This window comes from Bos grunniens, chromosome 7 (genome assembly GCF_055505025.1).
Source record: "Bos grunniens cultivar Pamir isolate PY7600 chromosome 7, Bosgru_T2T1.0, whole genome shotgun sequence".
Lineage (NCBI taxonomy): Eukaryota > Metazoa > Chordata > Mammalia > Artiodactyla > Bovidae > Bos > Bos grunniens.
Window position 1 is genome coordinate 32464689 of NC_141171.1, and position 23719 is coordinate 32488407.

Here is a 23719-nt window from a genome sequence, read left to right on the forward strand (position 1 = left end):
TATCATATGTGAAATAGATCGCCAGTCCAGGTTTGATGCATGAGACAGGGTGCTCAGGGCCTGGTGCACTGGGATGACCCTGAAGGATGGGATGGGGGGTGGGGAGGTGGGAGGGAGGTTCAGGATGGGAAAACATGGACACCCACGGCTGATTCATGTGAATGTATGGCAAAAACCACCACAACACTGTAAAGTAATTAGCCTCCAGTTAAAATAAATTTTAAAAAAATGGAAAGAAAAAAAGTCTATAGTTCATATGGACTGAGTCAGAGAATGGATGGAGAATTCGGAAGAACTTGTTAAAACTTCTACTAGTGACAAACCACAGTAGCAATGTTGAGCATATTTGTTAATAATTCTAAAGTTTATTTATAAATTTTGCTTCATATCATTTGATGTGGTTTTCAGTTAGATGCCCTATATTAAGTAAGGAAATATCTCTTTATTTTTTAGTGCAGTTCAGTTGCTCAGTCATGTCCGACTCTTTGAGGCCCCATGGACTGTAGCACACCAGGCCTCCCTGTCCATCACCAACTCCCAGAGCTTACTCAAACTTATGTCCATTGAGTCAGTGATGCTATCCAACCATCTCATCCTCTGTCATCCCCTTCTCCTCCTACCTTCAATCTTTCCCAGCATCAGGGTCTTTCCAAATGAGTGAGCTCTTCGCATCAGGTGGCCAAAGTATTTGAGTTTCAGCTTCAGCATCAGAACTTCCAATGAATATTCAGGACTGAGTTCCTTTAGGATGGACTGGTTTGATCTCCTCGCAGTCCAAAGAACTCCCAAGAGTCTTCCCCAACACCACAGTTCAAAAGCATCAATTCTTTGGCACTCAGCTTTCTTTCTAGTCCAACTCTCACATCCATACGTGACTACTGGAAAAACCATAGCTTTGACTAGATGGACCTTTGTTGCCAAAGTAATGTCTCTACTTTTTAATATGTTGTCTAGGTTAGTCATAGCTTGTCTTCCAAGAAGCAAGCATCTTTTAATTTCATGGCTGCAGTCACCATCTGAAGCGACTGTGGAGCCCCCCAAAATAAAATCTCTCAGTTTCCATTGCTTCCCTATCCATTTGCCATGAAGTGATGAGACCAGATGCCATGATCTTAGTTTTCTGAATGTTGAGCTTTAAGCCAACTTTTTCACTCTCCTCTTTCACTTAAATTGCTAATATTTTTAAAAATTCAGAAGTTATCAAATTTTTCTTAAGCATCTATCAAGAAGACAATATGAATTTTCTCCTCCTTACTCTACATGAATTATTTAAATGGATATATAAAGATTGTTATGAAAACAAGCTAAATGTCCCTCAACAGAGGAATAGATAAAGAAGATGTGGTACATATATATAAAATATAACATTACTCAGCCACTGAAAAGATGAAACTGAGCTATTTGCAGCAATATGGATGGACCTAATACGTGAACCGTGAACTTGCAGATGTTCAAACTGGTTTTAGAAAAGGCAGAGGAACCAGAAGTCAAATTGCAAACATCCGCTGGATCATTGAAAAAGCAAGAGAGTTCCAGAAAAACATCTATTTCTGCTTTATTGACTATGCCAAAGCCTTTGACTGTGTGGGTCACAATCAACTGTGGAAAATTCTGAAAGAGATGGAAATACCAGACCACCTCACCTGCCTCTTGAAAAAATTGTATGCAGGTCAGGAAGCAACAGTTAGAACTGGACATGGAACAACAGACTGGTTACAAATAGGAAAAGGAGTACGTCAAGGCTGTATATTGTCACCCTGCTTATTTAACTTATATGTAGAGTACATCATGAGAAACACTGGGCTGGAAGAAGCACAAGCTGGAATCAAGATTGCCAGGAGAAATATCAATAATCTCAGATATGCAGATGACACCACCCTTATTGCAGAAAGTGAAGAGGAACACCAAAGCCTCTTGATGAAAGTGAAAGAGGAGAGTGAAAAAGTTGGCTTAAAGCTCAACATTCAGAAAACAAAGATCATGGCATCTGGTCCCATCACTTCATGGGAAATACTTGGGGAAACAGGGGAAACAGTGTCAGACTTTATTTTTTGGGGCTCCAAAATCACTGCAGATGGTGACTGCAGCCATGAAATTAAAAGACGCTTACTCCTTGGAAGAAAAGTTATGACCAACCTAGATAGCATATTCAAAAGTAGAGACATTACTTTGCCAACAAAGGTCCATCTAGTCAAGACTATGGTTTTTCCTGTGGTCATGTATGGATGTGAGAATTGGACTGTGAAGAAGGCTGAGTGCCAAAGAGTTGATGCTTTTGAACTGTGGTATTGGAGAAGACTCTTGAGAGTCCCTTGGACTGCAGGGAGATCCAACCAGTCCATTCTGAAGGAGATCAGCCCTGGGATTTCTTTGGAAGGAATGATGCTAAAGCTGAAACTCCAGTACTTTGGCCACCTCATGGGAAGAGTTGACTCATTGGGAAAGATTCTGATGCTGGGAGGGATTGGGGGCAGGAGGAGAAGGGGACGACAGAGGATGAGATGGCTGGATGGCATCACTGACTCGATGGACGTGAGTCTGAGTGAACTCTGGGAGTTGGTGATGGACAGGGAGGCCTGGCATGCTATGATTCATGGGGTCGCAAAGAGTCGGACATGACTGAGCGACTGAACTGAACTGAACTGAGAGACTATCATACTAAGATATGTACGTTAGACTATCATACTATCATCTTTCTGGCATTAAGCCAGAAAGAGAAAGACATGCCATTTGATATCACTTATATGTGGAACCTTTTAAAAAATGACAGAAAGTAAACTATTTATAAAACTGAAAGAAACTCATAAACATAGAAAAAAAACTTAGTGTTGCCAAAAATCAAAATGGGAGAGGAGGGATATAAATTAGGATTTTGAGATTAACATATACACACACTACTCTGTATAAAACAGATAATCAACATTCTTATTTTATAACACAGAGAACTATACTCAATATTTTGTAATAATCTATAAGGGAAAATAATCTGAAAAAATAGACATATATGTATGTATAACTGAATCACTGTGCTGTACACCTGAAATTTATACAACACTGTAAATCAACTACACTTCAAAAAGTAAATAATAATAAAGATTTTTGTGCTAACCCTTATTATATTCCTGAGATAAACTATATTAATTCATAATTTATTATTATTGCAAAAACATATATTTCTATATGCAGGTATTTATTTACAACTGGTCATCACTGCTCACAAAGTCAAATTTATGTACTTTTAATTTTTCTAACTAATTGTGTCTGATCCTAGAAGATGCAAAGAAACCAACGTAGAAGCAGATCCTCCACCCCTAGCTGCTCCAGCAGGTACCATGTGGACCAAAAAATAAGCTCCCAGACAAGGCCTCTCCAAATTGCTGACTCACAACATCACAGATACATAAATGGTGGCTTAAAGGCACTAAGTTCAGGGTTAGAGGATAGTTTTGTTACATAACAATACAGAGCTGAACACTGACTTACCTCTGTAAAGCTTCATTCTTGACAAGTAAATCAGAAACGTACCTTAAGTATTTACGGCCCCCTTGGCATCAATCCACGGTTCATCTTGCAATGATGTCATCATATATAATTGTCTGGCTCTACTGGTGTGTGTTGGGGGGAGGGATTTTTTTCACATGCTTTAAAATTTTTCTATACTGTTACATATTATGTTTCCAACTCTATTTTGAGTTAATATTACTGAAATATAAGCTCTTTATTTTCAAATTAATATGTAGAATATATTATGCTGAAAAAGGAAAGCATGCAGTACTTACAATTACTGGCTCACTTTCATTCTCAAGTAAAGAGTTTGCTTTATTCTTACTGCTGGGCCAAAAGGTATCTTCATCATTATTGAGTGATGTAAGGTGAGTACTTATCATCCTAAGAAGTCAAAAAATGAATAAATGAATTTACACATGGAAATGCAGATTTTTATCAATTTATCATCTCTTTCCCTTCCTATAGATTTGTAACCTTTGTTATAAATGCTCAAATATATCACATAAACAGTTAAAAGAGTTGGCATAGAAATCATAAAAATTTTGAAGTGTATGTTTTATTATATACATGCACGCACATGCTCACATACACACACACAAATAAGTAAGAAAAGTGGAAAATTATAAAAGATAAAGTGTATCATTCATTGAAGTAAATGAAAAAATTCATGAAGACAATCATAAATATGTATGTCTAACAAAATATGATGGCAAGAGTGAATGTCCACATTCTAGGAATCAGCATACTCAAATGGACTGAAATGGGTGAATTTAACTCAGATGACCATTGTATCTACTACTGCGGGCAGGAATCCCTCAGAAGAAAAGGAGTAGCCATCATGGTCAACAAAAGAGTCAGAACTGCAGTACTTGGATGCAATCTCAAAAATGACAGAATGATCTCTGCTTGTTTCCAAGGCAAACCATTCAATATCACGGTAATCCAAGTCCATGCCCTAACCAGTAATGCTGATGAAGCTGAAGTTGAACAGATCTATGAAGACCTACAAGACCTTTTAGAACTAACACCAAAAAAAGATGTCCTTTTCATTATAGGGGACTGGAATGCAAAAGTAGGAAGTCAAGAAACACCTGGAATAACAGGCAAATTTGGCCTTGGAATATAGAATGAAGCAGGGCAAAGACTAATAGAGTTTTGCCAAGAGAACTCACTGGTCACCACAAACACCCTCTTCCAACAACACAAGAGAAGACTCTACACATGGACATCATTAGATGGTCAACACCAAAATCAGATTGATTATGTTCTTTGCAGCCAGAGATGGAGAGGCTCTATACAGTCAACAAAAATAAGACTGGGAGCTGACTGTGGCTCAGATCATGAACTCCTTATTACCAAATTCAGACTGAAATTGAAGAAAGTAGGGAAAACCACTAGACCATTCAGGTATGACCTAAATCAAATCCCTTATGATTATACAATGGAAGTGAGAAATAGATTTAAGGGCCTAGATCTGATAGATAGAGTGCCTGATGAAATATGGACTGAGGTTCGTGACATTGTACAGGAGACAGGGATCAAGACCATCCCCATGGAAAAGAAATGCGAAAAAGCAAAATGGCTGTCTGGTGAGACCTTACAAATAGCTGTGAAAAGAAGAGAAGCGGAAAGCAAAGGAGAAAAGGAAAGATATAAGCATATGAATAAAGAGTTCCAAAGAATAGCAAGAAGAGATAAGAAAGCCTTCCTCTGCCATCAATGCAAAGAAATAGAGGAAAACAACAGAATGGGAAAGACTAGAGATCTCTTCAAGAAAATTAGATATACCAAGGGAACATTTCATGCAAAGATGGGCTTGATAAAGGACAGAAATGGTATGGACCTAACAGAAGCAGAAGATATTAAGAAGAGATGGCAAGAATATACAGAAGAACTGTACAGAAAAGATCTTCATGACCCAGATAATCATGAAGGTGTGATCACTGACCTAGAGCCAGACATCCTGGAATGTGAAGTCAAGTGGGCCTTAGAAGACATCACTATGAACAAAGCTAGTGGAGGTGATGGAATTCCAGTTGAGCTATTTCAAATCCTGAAAGATGATGCTGTGAAAGTGCTGCACTCAATATGCCAGCAAATTTGGGGAACTCAGCAGTGGCCACAGGACTGGACAAGGTCAGTGTTCATTCCAATCCCAAAGAAAGGCAATGCCAAAGAATGCTCAAACTACCACACAATTGCACTCATCTCACACACTAGTAAAGTAATGCTCAAAATTCTCCAAGCCAGGCTTCAGCAATACGTGAACTGTGAACTTCCTGATGTTCAAGCTGGTTTTAGAAAAGGCAGAGGAACCAGAGATCAAATTGCCAACATCCACTGGATCATCAAAAAAGCAAGAGAGTTCCAGAAAAGCATCTATTTCTGCTTTATTGACTATGCCAAAGCCTTTGACTGTGTGCATCACAATCAACTGTGGAAAATTCTTCAAGAGATGGGAATACCAGACCACCTGATCTGCCTCTTGAAAAATCTGTATGCAGGTCAGGAAGCAACAGTTAGAATTGGACATGGAACAACAGACTGGTTACAAATAGGAAAAGGAGTACGTCAAGGTTGTATATTGTCACCCTGCTAATTTAACTTCTATGCAGAGTACATCATGAGAAACACTGGACTGGAAGAAACATAAGCTGGAATCAAGATTGCCAGGAGAAATATCAATAACCTCAGATATGCAGATGACACCACCCTTATGGCAGAAAGTGAAGAGGAACTCAAAAGCCTCTTGATGAAAGTGAAAGTGGAGAGTGAAGAAGTTGGCTTAAAGCTCAACATTCAGAAAACTAAGATCATGGCATTCGGTCACATCACTTCATGGGAAATAGATGGGGACACAGTGGAAACAGTGTCAGACTTTATTTTGGGGGGCTCCAAAATCACTGCAGATGGTGGCTGCAGCCATGAAATGAAAAGACGCTTACTCCTTGGAAGGAAAGTTATGACCAACCTAGATAGCATATTCAAAAGCAGAGACATTACTTTGCCAACAAAGGTCCATCTAGTCAAGACTATGGTTTTTCCTGTGGTCATGTATGGATTGAGAGTTGGACTATAAAGAAAGCTGAGTGCCAAATAACTGAATCGTTTGAACTGCGGTGTTGGAGAAGGCTGTCAAGAGCCCCTTGGACTGCAAGGAGATCCAACCAATCCATCCTAAAGGAACCCAGTCCTGAATATTCATTGGAAGGACTAATGTTGAAGCTGAAACTCCAATACTTTGGCCACCTGATGTGAAGAACTGACTCATTTGAAAAGACCATGATGGTGGGATAGATTGAAGATTGGAGGAAAAGGGGATGACAGAGGATGAGATGGTTGGATGGCATCACCAACTCAATGGACATGAGTTTGAGTGAGCTCTGGGAGTTGGTAATGGACAGGGAGGCCTGGCGTGCTGCAGTCCATAAGGTCGTAAAGGGTCAGACATGACTGAGCGACTGAACTGAACTGAAACACTGCCTGATCCATTCATCTTTTTCCACTGTTTACACATTTTCATGTTATGTATTTTCTGTATTTTAAACTCATAAAATGCTTAATATATTTAATACAATAATTTTGCACTTCATTTAGCACATTAAAAATGACTTGCTCCAATCATCATTCCTCAGAACAAATGTAGTGACTTACTCTGGACCCACGGAATTTTTCATATAGTTTTTCTTACACCATCTCATCCTTTCTTTCTTAGTTCATGAAAATAGCCATCAAATGCAGTGTCAATTTCTCTTTACTCTAATGAAAAACAAAAAGAAATATATGTACATGTATGAATTATATGAATAGAGAGCCAATACCAGGTATATTTTAAAGATAAGATATCTTTATATAGCTAAGACTAAAGTGTCATATGATTAACAGAATACCTCCAAATCATATTAGAGTAAAATAAAAGATAATATATATTTGGCTTGGTGTTTCAAGAAAGATATATTATTCAATAAAATTTATTTCACAGGCTTATAAACATAAATATTTCTTCTTTTGCTGTTATAATTAATTTGGAACATTATTAGAAATTCTCCAAGAAAAAGTTTGTGCCATTTTTTATCTGATGAAGACATAAATGAGCTGCAAACAATTATCTTTGTGGGGGAAAATGTCGAATTCTATACATAAATAAGGAAAAGAAGGTTTTTCACTGTTGGTTTTATAATATCCAAAGTCTGATATTGAATTTGGGAAGAAGAAACAACAAATTTCAAATGGCATTTAGAGTAATAAATGTCTCTCTCAAAACATATTTAAGAACGTCAATAGGAATAATTTTTACTTAACACATTGCTACTCATAAACAAGTTATTTATACTGACTCTATTTAATGTCTCTGTTATAATGAGACATTATAATTTGGGAGAAACTGAGTATACTAAAGATTGTCATAGAAGAATAAAGATTACTTTTTCTCTTAAAAGTCTTCATATGTGTCAATATGTTTGTATATACTCAGTATAATCTTTATACTCTGATGGAATCCCAGAAGAAATTACTGGTATTTGAAATCACATTTCTCTGTTTTAAGGCACATGTAAGCATGTAGGCAATATATTTGTCATGTGTACTTAACAGGCAAATAGATTCTTATTAATAAAAAATCAATCAAATCCCTTACATTTTGATCATTCAGTTCAGTTCAGTTCAATTCAGTTGCTCAGTTGGGTCCGACTCTTTGTGACCCCATGAATTGCAGCACACCAGGCTTCCCTGTCTATCACGAACTCCCAGAGTTCACTCAAACTCATGTCCATTGAGTTGGTGATGCCATCCAGCCATCTCATCCTCTGTCATCCCCTTCTCCTCCTGCCTCCAATCCCTCCCAGCATCAGAGTCTTTTCCAATGAGTCAACTCTTCGCATGAATCATTATTTTCCCTTAAAAAGCTCAATATACATTTAGTTGGATAGCATAAAAGATAATCTGTACAATTTATATATTATATTCATACTGGTGTAACTTTAAATAATGAAGATACTTTTGTTGTTCCCAGATGGGTATTTAGGGGAAAAATATTTACTGTTATTCCTGCTATACTGAGTATCAAGGGAAATAAGTGGTGGTAGCATTTTATCTAAATTTTTATCCTTTAAAAAGAAATAGCCATAAGCATAGCACAAAGTCAGGCTGAGCGATTTTATTTGAAAGGCAGAACACAGCTAAAGGGAAACTATTGATTAGAATTTGGAGACAAAGTAGAAAAGAGAAGTTTGGTGTCATCGTTTATTTTAGGCCACTGAATATTAGAACCACATCAGTCAGCCTCTAGACGGGACAGACACGCCAAATTAAATCAGAATTTTAAACTCCAAATTTATCTAATCTGGTTGTGAAAATAAGACGTCAAACTTCCATCACGCCAAATATACCACTTTAAGCAATTTGTTTCCTTATCATCTTTCTTCTGACATTTTATTATCTGACAGACCAAGAAACAACACAGGTTTCCCTTGGAGAGTTTAATTCACATCTGGTATCTTTTAGAAGGCTTTCCTGACAGGAATAGCAATCATAATATGAATCATTCACTTTTAATGACATCTTTAAATATCACATGATTTACTTGCACACAAGTTAAAGTTCTGGGAGTAACATATCACAATGACTTCAATATGTGTAGAGTCGAATTGCTTCCCAAGTCTTAAAGAGAAACTGAGTGATATGAGACACATGTCTAGCTTTATCTACAGTGCATCTGGACAGTCATCTGACTGCCCCTGGGAAAACATATGTAGTACAATAGTTTTCAAACTTTTCCATAAAGGACAATTTAAGCAATAGAGACTTACTGAAGGAAATTCCCATGGGGAAATTCAGACAGATTGAACACGGTGGGGCATAACTAGCTCATTCCATGCAACTCTCCCTGTTTCTTCTCTAAATTATTTTCAGGATAGCAGAAAATGTAGCCCTTTTATTTTTGTGATTATGGGAAATGTTTCAAGTTTATTGGGAAGGAAGTATAATCTAGACTCTCTGTTCACATATCCCCTGAATTCAGGAAACTCATTTTAGGTGTCCCTGAGAACTTTGGCCACCTCATGAGAAGAGTTGACTCATTGGAAAAGATTCTGATGCTGGGAGGGATTGGGGGCAGGAGGAGAAGGGGACGACAGAGGATGAGATGGCTGGATGGCATCACTGACTCGATGGATGTGAGTTTGAGTGAACTCCGGGAGTTGGTGATGGACAGGGAGGCCTAGCGTGCTGCAATTCATGGGGTCGCAAAGAGTCGGATACGACTGAGCCACTGAACTGAGAACGTCTTCACCAAATGCCACTCTGTGGTCATGACACTGGAGGGAAACATAGATCTGAATCTTGGCCAACTCTAATTAAGATGTAAGAATCCAGATAATCAGGGTGGTCGGAAATTTTATGGGAGCCCATTTCTTTTGGTTTGGGGTTGGGTAGAAGTGTTCAGTACCACTCCCTCATTGGAAAAGATCGCAAATCACAAGTTTCACCATGTGGCTGATGATTCATAAGCATTATTTTCTCCAGAGTGGTTCCCTGACTTGGTTTGTGGCTAATATTTTTTTGGTAAGAATACACTCTACTCTTCCATATTGCTAAAAGATTATAAAAAGATAGATATACTCTGCCTTCACATATGTTTCTATATTGACAGGGAAATAGTAGGCTTAATTTTTAGTCCTAAAAAATTTCTGAATCTTTCTGCCTCTCCAATTACTTGTAAAGGATCAGTAAAAATTATACCTACCCCATAGATTTGTTTTGAAAAATGTAAAAGTACTTGGAGAGGCAAGATCAAACTAAAGGCAGGGAATTCGGACCAGGACCTGGGCACTAACAGGAGGAAAATCCTTTGGATTCTGGCAAAATTCTAAATAAGTAAGAATTCAATCAGTGCTACTCACATTTGTTAAACAAGAAACTAGTCATAAGGATCCAAACTAATTCAAAGTGGTCTAAGAACTCGAGCTTTCCTTGAGTTTGGGGAGAGGAAACAGATTGACAAGGATATAGCCTAATTCTGCCTTGCCTTTCATCATTTAATTAAATATATGAATATATATGATTAAACCAGCTCTTACTTTGTTCATTATCAACTTTGAGAAATAATTAAGTTATATATACCATTCATGAAACCACCACCATAATTAAATATAGAATATTTCTTTCACTGCAAAGGATTTCCAAGCCCCTTTGTATACCATTCCTCTCTTCACCTCTGATTACCAGTACTGATTTGCTTTTTTTGTCATTGTAGATTATGTTGTTTTTTGTATAAATGGAATTATACGTAAAGGCTCTGGTTTCTTTTTCTGAACATAATGATTTTAAGATTCATCTACTCTGCTATATATTAGTAACTCATTACTTTCACTGCTAAGTAGCAGCATTCCACTGGACAGATATATTAAACATTGTCCATTTATATACAGATAGACATAGTTTCTTTTTTTCCCCCCAGTTTTGAGCTACTGTAAGTAAAATTTCAATGAACATTTATGCACAAGTCTTTTAGTAGACATATGATTAAAGTTCTCTTGGGTAAATATTTACCCACAAAATTATTATGTGTTGTATATGTAACTGGTCACAAAACAGTCAAATAGTTTTCCAAAATAGTTATACATTTACAGACCCACGTCAATGACAGTTTCTACTGATTCACATTCAGTCAAATATTTTGTTTTATCAATGATTTTAATTTTAGTCATTCTAAAAGTGTGTACCAGTATCACATTGTAGTTTTGTGTTCCTCAGATTAGCAATGATTGAATATGCACTTCATTTTATCTACATATCATCCATTTATATACCTTCTAATATGAGGTTTCTAATCATTTCACCCTTTTATTTATTTTGATGATATAATTTTTTCCCTGTTGAATAAACTTTAATTTTCTAATTTTGAAAGTAATTCCTAATTTTACATGTAGAAAAAATAAAAAAGAATTAACAGAATAGAACATTAAAAAACAGAAAACGAACGTTAACATAATCCAGATATCCAGCATTCTTATCTCATTAGCTGCTATACCTATTTTTTAATTGAAGGATAATTGTTTTACACAATTTTGTTGTTTTCTGTCAAACTTCAACATGAATCAGCCATAGGTATACATAATATCCCCTCCTTTCTGACCTCCCTCCCACCTCCCTCCTCATCCCACCCCTCTAGGCTGATACATAGCTGTGTTTGATTCTCCTGAGCCATATAGCATATTCCCGTTGGCTGTCTATTTTACATATGGAAATGTAAGTTTCCATGTTACTCTTTCCATACATCTCACCCTCTCCTCCCCTCTCCCCATATCTATAACTCTAATCTCTACACCTGTTTCTCCACTGCTGCCCTGTAAATAAATTCTTCAGTATCATTTTTCTAGATTCCGTATATATGATTTAGAATATGATATTTATCTTTCTCTTTTTGACTTACTTCACTCTGTGTAGTAGGTTCTAGGTTCATCCATGTCATTAGAACTGATTCAAATGCATTCTTTTTTATGGCTGAGTAATATTCCATTGTGTATATATACCATAACTTCTTTAGCCATTTATCTGTTGATGGACATCTAGGTTGCTTCCATGTTCAAGCTATTGTAAATAGTGCTGCAGCGAACATTGGAGTACATGTGTCTTTTTCAATTTTAGTTTCCTCAGGGTATATGCCTAAGGGTGGGGATGCTGGGTCACACGGTGGTTTTATTCCTAGTTTTTAAGGAATCTCCATACCATCTTCCATAGTGGTTGTGTCAATTTACATTCCCACCAACAGTGCAAGAGCGTTCTCTTTTTTCCACACCCTCTCCAGCGTTTATTGTTTGTAGATATTTTGATGATGGCCATTCTGACTGGTGTGAGTTGATATCTCGTTGTAGTTTTCATTTGCATTCCTCTAATAATGAACAATATTGAGCATCTTTTCATGTGTTTAATAGCCATCTGTATGTCTTCTTTGAAGAAATGTCTGTTTAGGTTTTTTTTCCCCACTTTTTGATTTGATTGTTTGTTTTTCTGATATTGAGTTGTATGAGATGCTTGTATATTTTGGAAATAGATCCTTTGTCAGTTGTTTCATTGCTATTATTTTCTCCCATTCTGAGGGCTGTCTTTTCATCTTGCTTATAGTTTCTTTTGCTGTGCAAAAACCTTTAAGTTTAATCAGGTCCCACTTGTTTACTTTTGTTTTTATTTCCATTACACTCGGAGGTGGATCATAGAGGATCTTGCTTTGATTTCTGTCATTGAGTGTTCTGCCTATGTTTTCCTCTAAGGGGTTTTATAGTTTCTGGTCTTAGATTCAGGTCTTTAATCCATTTTGAGTTTATCTTTGCACATGGTGTTACGAAGTGTTCTAATTTCATTCTTTGGCAAATAGATGGGGAAACAGTGGAAACAGTGTTAGACTTTATTTTGGGGGGCTCCAAAATCACTGCAGATGGTGACTGCAGCCATGAAATTAAAATATGCTTACTCCTTGGAAGAAAAGTTATGACCAACCTAGATAGCATATTGAAAAGCAGAGACATTACTTTGCCAACAGAGGTCCGTCTAGTCAAGGGTATGGTTTTTCCAGTGGTCATGTTATGGATGTTAGAGTTGGACTGTGAAGAAAGCTGAGCACTGAAGAATTGATGCTTTTGAACTGTGGTGTTGGAGAAGACTCCAGAGAGTCCCTTGGACCAAAGAGATCCAACCAGTCCATTCTAAAGGAGATCAGCCCTGGGATTTCTTTGGAAGGAATGATGCTAAAGCTGAAACTCCAGTACTTTGGCCACCTCATGCAAAGAGTTGACTCATTGGAAAAGACTCTTATAGTGGGAGGGATTGGGGGCAGGAGGAAAAGGGGACGACAGAGGATGAGATGGCTGGATGGCATCACTGACTCGATGGACGTGAGTTTGAGTTAACTCTGGGAGATGGTGATGGACAGGGAGGCCTGGCGTGCTGTGATTCATGGGGTCGCAAAGAGTCGGACACAACAGAGTGACTGAACTGAACTGAACCAATGGTGTTACGATGTGTTCTGATTTCATTCTTTTACATGTAACTGTCCAGTTTTCCCAGCACCATTTATTGAAGTGGCTGTCCTTTCCCCATTGTATATTCTTGCCTCCTTTGTAAAAAATAAGGTACACATAGATGCATGGGTTTATTTCTGGGCTTTCTATCTTTTTCCATTGGTCTATATTTCTGTTTTTGTGCCAGTACCATACTATCTTGATGACTGTAGCTTTATAGTATAATCTGAAGCAGTAAGGTTGATTCCTCCAGCTCCATTCTTTTCTCAAGACTGCTTTGGCTATTCGGGGTCTTTTGTGTTTCCACATGAATTGTGAAAGTTTTTGTTCTAATTCTGTGAAAATGCCATTGGTAATTTGATAGGGATCACATTGAATCTGTAGATTGTGTTTGATAGTATAGTCATTTACGCAATATTGATTCTTCTTACCCAGGAACATGACATATCTCTCCATCTGTTTATCTCATCTTTGATTTCTTTCATTAATGTCTTATAATTTTCTGTGTACAGTTATTTTGTCTTTTTAGGTAAGTTTATTCCTAGATATTTAATTCTTTTTGTTCCTATGGTGAATGGGATTGATTCCTTGATTTCTCTTTCTGATTTTTCATTGCTAGTATATAGAAATGCAAGTGATTTCCGTGTAATGATTTTTTATCCTGCAACTTTGCTAAATTAACAAATTAGCTCTAACAATTCTCTGATACTATCTTTAGGGTTTTCTATATCATCTGGAAACAGTGAGAGCTTTGCTTCTACTTTTCTGATCTGGATTCCTTTTATTTTCTTTTTCTTCTCTGATTGCTATAGGTAGGACTTCCAGAAATATGTTAAATAATAGTTGCAAGAGTGGATACCTTTGACTTATTTCTGATCTTAGGGGGAATGCTTTTTCACCATTGAGAATATTGTTTGCTGTAGGCTTATCATATATGGCCTTTCTATGTTGAGGTAGGTTCCTTCTTGGAACCTACCTTCCCATTTTTGGAAGGTTTTCAATCATAAATGGGTGATGAATTTTGTCAAAGGCTTTTTCTGCATCTATTGAGATGATCATATGGTTTTTATCTTTCAATTTACTAATATGGAGTATCACATTGATTGATTTCTCTAATGGATGAATACTTGCATCCCTGGAAACAGTGAGAGCTTTGCTTCTACTTCAAGTATTGGGTTGGAATACTCAATCCAACCCAAGATTGGGTTGGAATAAACCCAATTTGATCATGGTGTATGAGCTTTTTGATGTGTTGCTAAATTGTGTTTGCTAAAATTTTGTTGAGAATTTTTGCATCTATGTTCATCAGTAATATTGGCCTGTAGTTTTCTTTTTTTGTGTTGTCTTTCTCTGGTTTTGGTATCATGGTAATGGTGGCCTCATAGAATGAATTTGGAAGTGTTCCTTCCTCTGCAATTTTTTGGAAGAGTTTTAGAAGGATAGGCATTAGCTCTTCTCTAAATGTTTGATAGAATTCTCCTGTGAAGCCCTCTGGTCCTGGGCTTTTGTTTTTTTTTTGGAAACTTTTTAATCACAGCTTCAGTTTCAGTGCTTGTAATTGGGATGTTCATAATTTCTATTTCTTCCTGGTTCAGTCTTGGAAGATTGAACTTTTCTAAGAACCTGTCCATTTTTCCAGGTTATCCATTTTATTGCCACTTAGTTGTTCATAATAGCCTCTTATAATCCTTTGATTTCTGCATTGCCTGTTGTAACCTCTCCTTTTTTATTTCTAATTTTATTGATTTGATTCTTATCTCTTTTTTTTCTTGAGTCTGGCTAAAGGTTTGTCAATTTTGTTTATCTTATCAAAGAACCAGGTTTTACTTTTATTAATCTTTACTATTGTTTCTTTAATTTCTTTTTCACTTATTTCTGCTCTGATCTTTGTGATTTCTTTCCTTCTACTAATTTCGCTATTTTTTTGTTCTTCTTTTTCCAGTTGTTTTAGGTGTAAAGTTAAGTTGTATATTCGATGTTTTTCTTGTTTCTTGAGGTAGGATTGTATTGCTATAAACTTCCCTCTTAGAATTGCTTTTGCTGCATCCCATAGGTTTTGAGTTGTCATGTTTTCATTGTAGTTTGTTTCTAGAAATTTTTTGATTTTCCTTTTGATTTCTTCAAATGGAATATATATTTCCATCCTCTCACTTTCAGTCTGTTTGTCTTTAGGTCTTAAGTGGAATTCTTGTAGAGGGTATAGGTATGGGTCTTGTTTTTGTATCCATTCAGCTGGTCTGTGTCTTTTGGTTGGAACATTTAATCCATTTATATTTAAAGTAATTATTGATATATATGTTCCTATTGCTATTTTTTAAAATTGTTTGGGGTTGATTTTGTGGATCTTTTTCTTCTCTTCTATTTCTTGACTATATAAGTCCCTTTAACATTTGTTGTAAAGCTGGTTTGGTGGTGCTGAGTTCTCTTCACTTTTGCTTGTCTGAAAAGCTTTTTACTTCTCCATCAATTTTGAATGAGATCCTTGCCAGGTACAGTAATCTTGGTTGTATATTTTTTCCCTTTCAGTATTTTAAATATACCCTGCCATTCCCTTCTGGCCTGCAGAGTTTCTGCTTAAAGATCAGCTGTTAAATGTAAGGGGTTTCCCTTGTATGTTACTTGTTTTTTCTCCCTTGCTGCTTTTAATATTCTTTCTTTGTGTTTAGTCTTTGTTAGTTTGATTAGTATGTGTCTTGATGTGTTTCTCCTTGGGTTTACCCTGTACGGGACTCTTTGTGCCTCTTGGACTTGATTGACTATTTCCTTTTTCATGTTGGGGAAATTTTCAGCTATAATCTCTTCAAAAATTTTCTCATACCCTATCTTTTTCTCTTCTTCTGGGATCCCTATAATTTGAATGTTGGTGTGTTTGATATTGTTCCAGAGGTCTCTAAGACTATCATCCATTCTTTTCATTCTTTTTACTTTATTTGGTTCTTCAGTGGTAGTTTCCTCCATTCTATCTTCCAGCTCACTGATTCATTCTTCTGCTTCAGATATTCTGTTATTGATTCCTTCTAGAGTATTTTTAATTTCAGTAATTCTGTTGTCTCAGTATGTTTATTCTTTTTCTAGGTCTTTGTTAATTGATTCTTGCATTTCCTCCATTCTATTTTCAAGATTTTTGATCATCTTAACTATCATTATTCTGAATTCTTTTTCAGGTTGTTTGCCTATTTCCACTTCATTTATTTGGACTTCTGTGTTTCTAGTTTGTTCCTTCATTTTTGTAGTATTTATCTGGCTTTTCATTATTATTATTTTTTTAACTTATTGTGTTTGAGGTCTCCTTTTCCCAGGTCTCCAACTCCCAGGCTTGAATTCTTTCTTCCTTTTGGTTTCTACCCTCTGAGGGTTAGTCCAGGGATTTCTGTAAGCTTCTTATAGGGTTAGATTTTTTGCTGAGTTTTGTTGCTGTTGTTTTGTTTTTCCTTTGATGGGCAAGGCTGACTGAGGTGGTCATCCTGTCTACTGATGGTTGGGTTTGTATTTTTGTTTTGTTTGTTGTTTAGATGAGGTGTCCTGCACAGGGTGCTACTATTGGTGGTTGGGTGATGCCAGGTCTTGTATTCTAGTGGTTTCCTTTGTGTGTGTTCTCATTATTTGATACTCCCTAGGGTTAGTTCTCTGGTTATCTAGGGTCTTGGAATCAGTGTTTCCACTCCAAAGGCTCAAGGCCTGTGGATTCCACAAGTGGTTTGTTATAGTATTGAGATTAAAACAAATACCCCAAAATGAAAAACCAAAGATGAACCCCAGACAAATGGAAGTTACAAAATCAGGCAAATAATAATTAAAATAATGTAATATACACATATACATATACATCCATAAGGAAAATCAAAACAGCCCAACAAAAATAAAGTATAGTAGATTGACCCAGTGAAAAAGGAAATCAAAAATTATATCTACCAGTTAAGAACAAAACTAACTAAAGCACAAACTGGAAAACAAAACTAAAGCAAGGTGCCAAGTGGGGAATAAAGCAATGAAATCAAAACTAACAAATATGTTGAGAGGAAAGGAAGAAAAAAGAAGGAAAAAATAGATATGAAAAATTAAATAGAGGTAGATGAAGAAGATTTATATACATTAAAGATTAGCTGCAAGGGGAAAAGAACAGTAGGAAAAGCAAACAAAGGAATAAATGTAGAAAAAATAATAATAGGTTTAAAAATTAAAATTAAAAATAGAGAAAAAAATAAAAAAGGAAGAAGATAGGAAAAAAAAAAAAAAAACCCAAACTCCACAGAACTGCAAGAGCTCAATGTAGAGGCAAAGGTTTACGACAAGAATAAAAAATGTGACTGACAAAAAAAAAAAATAGCTCAAAAGCTTAATTAGATTTCATAATGCTAATAAAATTGACAACTACAAGAGAGAGGGGAGGAAAAGGGGGGAAAAAAAGGAAAAAAAAATCCGAAAGAATCTACAGAACAAGTCAAGACATAAGAATAATAATAAATGTTTTTCTTGAGTCACTACTGGGAGTCACAGTCCACCTCACCTCCCTAGGATGCCCTCCAACACTGTGCTGGTCTCTGGACCTGCTGTGGGGGCAGTTCAGATTCTAATCTGGTCCTACTCCTGTGCATTCTTGCCTCCAATATCCACAGCTATCAACTCGTGCATTTTCTTTTGTGGGAGCTCTCAACATCCTTTTATATATTCCATAGGCACAGAGTCTGCCTAGCTGATCATGTGGATTTAACCTGCAGCTTGTACAGCTGATGGGAAGGTTATGGTTCTTCTTTCATAGCCACACTGCCCCTGAGTTTCAATTGTGGTTTTATTTCCACCTCTGAACATGGGTCGTCCACTGGTGTTTGCTCCTAAGGTTGCCCTGGAGGACTTGGGTCTGCCCCAGTGAAGGCCAGCTGTGGAAGTGGTACAGCTGTTTGGGTCACAGGGGTTCTGACCACACCAGGTACTCAGGGGAGTTGGTGGCTAGGGCAGCAGGAAATACAGTGCTCTAGAAGGGTATGGCAACCAGTATTGGCCAATATGCTACAGTATTCTTGCCTGGAGAACCCCCATGACAGAAAAGCCTGGCAGGCCACAGTCCACAGGGTCTCAAAAGCTGGACATAACCTAAATCACCCTGTATGCATAGGTACAAGACTTTTTTTGCCTGTGGCAGCTCTGCCCCAGTGAGGGTTAAGCATAAAGGTGTCACAGCTGCTTGGCTTGTGGGGACCCTGGTGGTGCCAAGTGTGCAGGGAAAGGGACTGCCTCCACCACAGGAGTTGTGGCCCTATCAAAGTCTTTTTTCGAGCTTCTAATAGCTGTTAATCAGAAGGCCTCTTCGGCCAGTCTTTCTCTGTAGATCCACCCATTCAGTTACTTAGAGGGCTCCTTTGCCTGGGGTCCTTCTCTGTTGTTCAGAGCATCAGGCATATAGAGGGGCTCCCCTGGTTGGGGTCCTACTCTGTAGATCAATGCATCAGTCACTTAAAGGAGCACCCTGGGTGGGGTCCTACTCTGTAGTTCAGTGTGTCAGGCATTTGATGGGCCAACCTCTCTATTGTTGCTGCTGATGCTGGTGTATGGGGAGACAGAGATATGGTGATGGCTCCACCCCCTATGCATGACTCAGCAATATCACCTTGCTTCCATGGCTGCCTGGCTTTCCTCCACAGGCACTTCCCACCACAATCTCCTCCCTCACATCCCCTCGATCCGTCTCGCCCCAGTCAACAGGAGCCCTTGCCCTGGGATTGCTCCACTATCCCTACACTCCGGCTCCCAGCTGCTGTGCCTTCTCTGGGACCTGTGTCCCTGTCTGGGATATGTATAGAGGCAGTAAGGACTGTTTGATTCTCATTGCATTTAGGCTGCCACAGATCAGCTGTTTAACTCTCAGCCTTAAATGTTTCTCCTCTGACTCAAACAATTGCCCCGATGTGGGGATCATACCCCTGCTTCAGTTCCCCCACTCACGGAGGGCAAGTCCAGTCCTACTAACACTCCTGTTTTTCCCCCTAGTTCCTTTGTCTTACGGAGTTTTGAGTGGTTCTGTATATTCTTTTTTGCTGGTCAGTACTCCTGTCTGTTCTCAGCCGGTGCTCTACATGCACTTCTGTGTCTGAAGGTGTATTCCTGATGTATCCGTGGAGAGAGGTGTACTCCACATCTACCTACTCCTCCACCATCTGGTTCAAACTCCCTCTCTCTCTTTTAAAATTTTTTGTTATGACAAAGAAAATATTGCTAACACCAAGCTGAAAGATTTTTTTCTCTCATACATTTTTTTTCCTAAGAGTTTTATAATCTTTGCTTTACATTTATGTCTATGATCTATTTCAAGGCAATTGTGTGTGTGTTGTGAATATAGTTGTATAAGCAAAATTTATTAAAAACACATTTTCCCCACTGAATTGGTTAATCATTAAAAATTAGTTTACCATTTAAGGATGGGTATGTTTACTTTGGACTCTATCCTTCTCCATTCATCCTACATTTTATCAAAATCACATTTCCTTTATCAATGTAGTTTTTAAGTCTTAACATTAGTTAGTGTAGGCCTTTCCATTTTGTTCTTTTTAAAAAATTTTTAGATGAATTATATTAGTTTGCTTTCATTTTCATATACATTTTATAACCAACTTGTGAATTTTTTTCTTTTTTCTTTTTAGAAAATGCCAGAGTATATTTATTATAAATGCATTGAATCTATCAGCCAACCTAAGGAAAGTTAGTATCTTGTCTTCTAATCCATGAGCAGGTAACTCTTGACTTAGGCCTTTTTTCATAATTTCCAGAAATTGCTACAGTTTTCATTTTATGGGATTATATATTCCTGTTTAAATTAATTCCTAAATGTTATGATTTGGGGCACTATACTAAAGAATTAACTAAATACTCAACTTTAGGTACTAGTAGAGAAAGATAAAATTGACATTATTAGTCAAATTTGGTAAAATACATGATACTTCCTTTACAAGAACATCTATTTCTTCTTCAGGTTTGGGAATTTTTCAGCCATAGTTTTATCAAATATATTTTTGAATACACTACTCCTTTTTGCCTCTAGGACCCCTAAAATAAAGTAAAAATGTTGATATGCCAGATGTTGTCTCATAGACCCTTAAACTATTCTCAATTTTTAAAATTTGTTTTCCTTTTTGCCATTTTCAGGTGGTGATTTCCATTATTCTGTCTTCCAGACCACTTAACATGTTTTTCTGTGTCACCTACTGTACTATTAATTCCTTCAAGTGTGTTTTTCATTTCCATAATTACATCCTTCAGTTGTGACTGGTTCCTTTTTATATTTTCTAGTTCCTTGTTAATATTCTCACTGTGTTCAGTTATTCTTTTCTCTAATTCAGTTAGTATTCTTATTACTAATGATTTGAATTCTTTATCCTGTAAATTGTTTATTTCCATTTCATCAGCCAGGGGTTTTTCTCTTATACTCTCAACTGAGATGAATTCCTCTATCATCTCATTTTGCTTAATTTCCTCTGTCTTTATGAAACTAGGTGAGACAGTTACCTATCATGTCTTAAAGGTGTGTCCTTACCTAGGAGCTTTCCTATATAATCTGCAGGCCCCCATTGGCTTTGGTGTGAGATCTGGATTTGATGTGAATATCATCACACCTTTCTCAGAGTATGCTGGAAGCTATCACCTGGGGCGGGGAGGAGGGCAGAGATGGAGGGGCTAGGATCAGAGCCAGGTGTGAGCAGGCTTATCTTCTGCTTAATGGCTGTCACCACCCTACTGAGGATGGGATTGGGTCCCAAGTTGCTGGAAAAGAAGGCCTGGGAGTTGGGTTCAAGCTGGCTCCATGTGTTCTTCTTTCAAAGCACTGACACACTCACTTTAGAGGAGAGAAGTACTGGAATAAGAAGGACTAGTGCTAGTGCTCAGTGTGAGTCAGGGGATCAGTTTGCTATGGCCACAGTCAGAGACCCATGTGCTGCCTGTGTAAGAGCCAATATGGCTGCCCGCCCTCCCCATTCATATGCTTTGTCAGGTCTGAACAGATAGCAGCCCAGAAATAAACCCAGGCACTTATGATCAACTAATCTACAACAAAGGAGGCAGAAATATAAATGGAGGAAATAAAGTCTTTTTAAAAGTGGTGCTGGGAAAATTATACAGCTACAGGAGAGTGGAACATTACCTGATACTACAGACAAAATCAACTCAAAATGGATTAAAAGTCTATGTGTAAGACTAGAAACAAACAAACAAAAAAAGACTAGAAACCATAAAATTCCTATATGAGAACATAGAATATTCTTTGACATAGAATGTATTAAATATTTTTGGATACATCTCCTAAGGCAAAGGAAATAAAAGCAAAAGTAAACAAATGGTAACTAATTAAACTAAAAGCTTTTCAACAACAAAGGAAATCACTGATAAAATGAAAGGACAACCTACTAACCTACTAAATGGGAAAAAAAAAAAAAACTTGCAAATGATAATACTGATTAATATCCAAAATATATAAATGGTTCATACAACTCAATATAAAAAAAATCCAATTGATAAACAGTCATAAGAACTGAATAAAGCTTCTGCACAACAAAGGAAACTATAAGCAAGGTGAAAAGACAGCCTTCAGAATGGGAGAAAATAATAGCAAATGAAGCAACTGACAAACAACTAATCTCAAAAATATACAAGCAACTCCTGCAGCTCAATTCCAGAAAAATAAATGACCCAATTAAAAAATGGGCCAAAGAACTAAATAGACATTTCTCCAAAGAAGACATACAGATGGCTAACAAACACATGAAAAGATGCTCAACATCACTCATTATCAGAGAAATGCAAATCAAAACCACAGTGAGGTACCATTTCACGCCAGTCAGAATGGCTGCGATCCAAAAGTCTACAAGCAATAAATGCTGGAGAGGGTGTGGAGAAAAGGGAACCCTCTTACACTGTTGGTGGGAATGCAAACTAGTACAGCCACTATGGAGAACAGTGTGGAGATTCCTTAAAAAACTGGAAATAGAACTGCCTTATGATCCAGCAATCCCACTGCTGGGCATACACACTAAGGAAACCAGAATTGAAAGAGACACGTGTACCCCAGTGTTCATCGCAGCACTGTTTATAATAGCCAGGACATGAAAGCAACCTAGATGTCCATCAGCAGATGAATGGATAAGAAAGCTGTGGTACACATACACAATGGAGTATTACTCAGCCCTTAAAAAGAATACATTTGAATCAGTTCTAATGAGGTGGATGAAACTGGAGCTGATTATACAGAGTGAAGTAAGCCAGAAAGAAAAACACCAATACAGTATACTAACACATATATATGGAATTTAGAAAGATGGTAACGATAACCCTGTAAGCGAGACAGCAAAAGAGACACAGATGTATAGAACAGTCTTTTGGGCTCTGTGGGAGAGGGAGAGGGTGGGATGATTTGGGAGAATGGCATTGAACTATGTATAATATATATGAAACAAATCGCCAGTCCAGGTTTGATGCATGAGACAGGATGCTTGGGGCTGGTGCACTGGGACAACCCAGAGGGATGGTACGGGGAGGGAGGAGGGAGTGGGGTTCAGGATGGGGAACACGTGTATACCTGTGGTGGATTCATGTTGATGTATGGCAAAACCAATACAATACTGTAAAGTAATTAACCTCCAATTAAAATAAATAAATTTATATTAAAAAATAAAGAACTGAATAAACATTTTTTGAAAGGAGAAACACAGATGGCAAACAGGCACATGAAAAGATGCTCAACACTCTTAATCAGAGAAATGCAAATCAAAACCACAATAAAATACACCTCACATCTGTCGGAATGGCTATTAACATTAAAAAACACAAATAACAAATGTTTGCCAGGATGCAAGACAAAGAAACCCTTGCACACTTCTGGAAGGCATGTAAATTGGTGCAGCCACTATGGAAAACAATATGGAGGCTCCTATGAAAACTATGATACAGTAATTCCAATCCTGAGTATATATCCTAAGAAATAAAAAACACTAATTCAGAAAGGTACATGCACTCCAACATTCGTAACAGTATTAGTTACAATAGCAGGAAGATGTGGAAGCAAGTTAAATGTCCATCAACAAATAAAGAAGATATGATACACACTACTACAATACTACTCAGCCAGAAAACAGAATCAAAACTGTCATTTTTAGCAACATAGGTAGACCTAGAGAGTGGTACGCTTAGTGAAATGTCAAGCAGAGAAAGGC

General features: G+C 37.3%; 1 protein-coding gene across 9 annotated transcripts in view; it reads right to left on the minus strand.

The window, feature by feature from the left end:
• Nucleotides 1-345: 345 nt before the first annotated feature.
• The window catches only part of LOC147369013 (uncharacterized), a 284030-nt gene continuing 260656 nt past the window's right edge, over nt 346-23719 (minus strand). For 5 of the 9 annotated variants that reach the window (XR_015167076.1, XR_015167082.1, XR_015167079.1 and 2 more), the window contains 3 exons: nt 7162-7266; nt 3780-3888; nt 346-3605 (listed from right to left, as the gene is read on the minus strand). The gene's annotated coding sequence lies outside the window, so the exon portion shown is untranslated. The remainder of the gene's footprint in view (nt 3606-3779; nt 3889-7161; nt 7267-23719) is intronic. The other 4 variants (XR_015167077.1, XR_015167084.1, XR_015167085.1 and 1 more) reach the window with 2 other exon arrangements.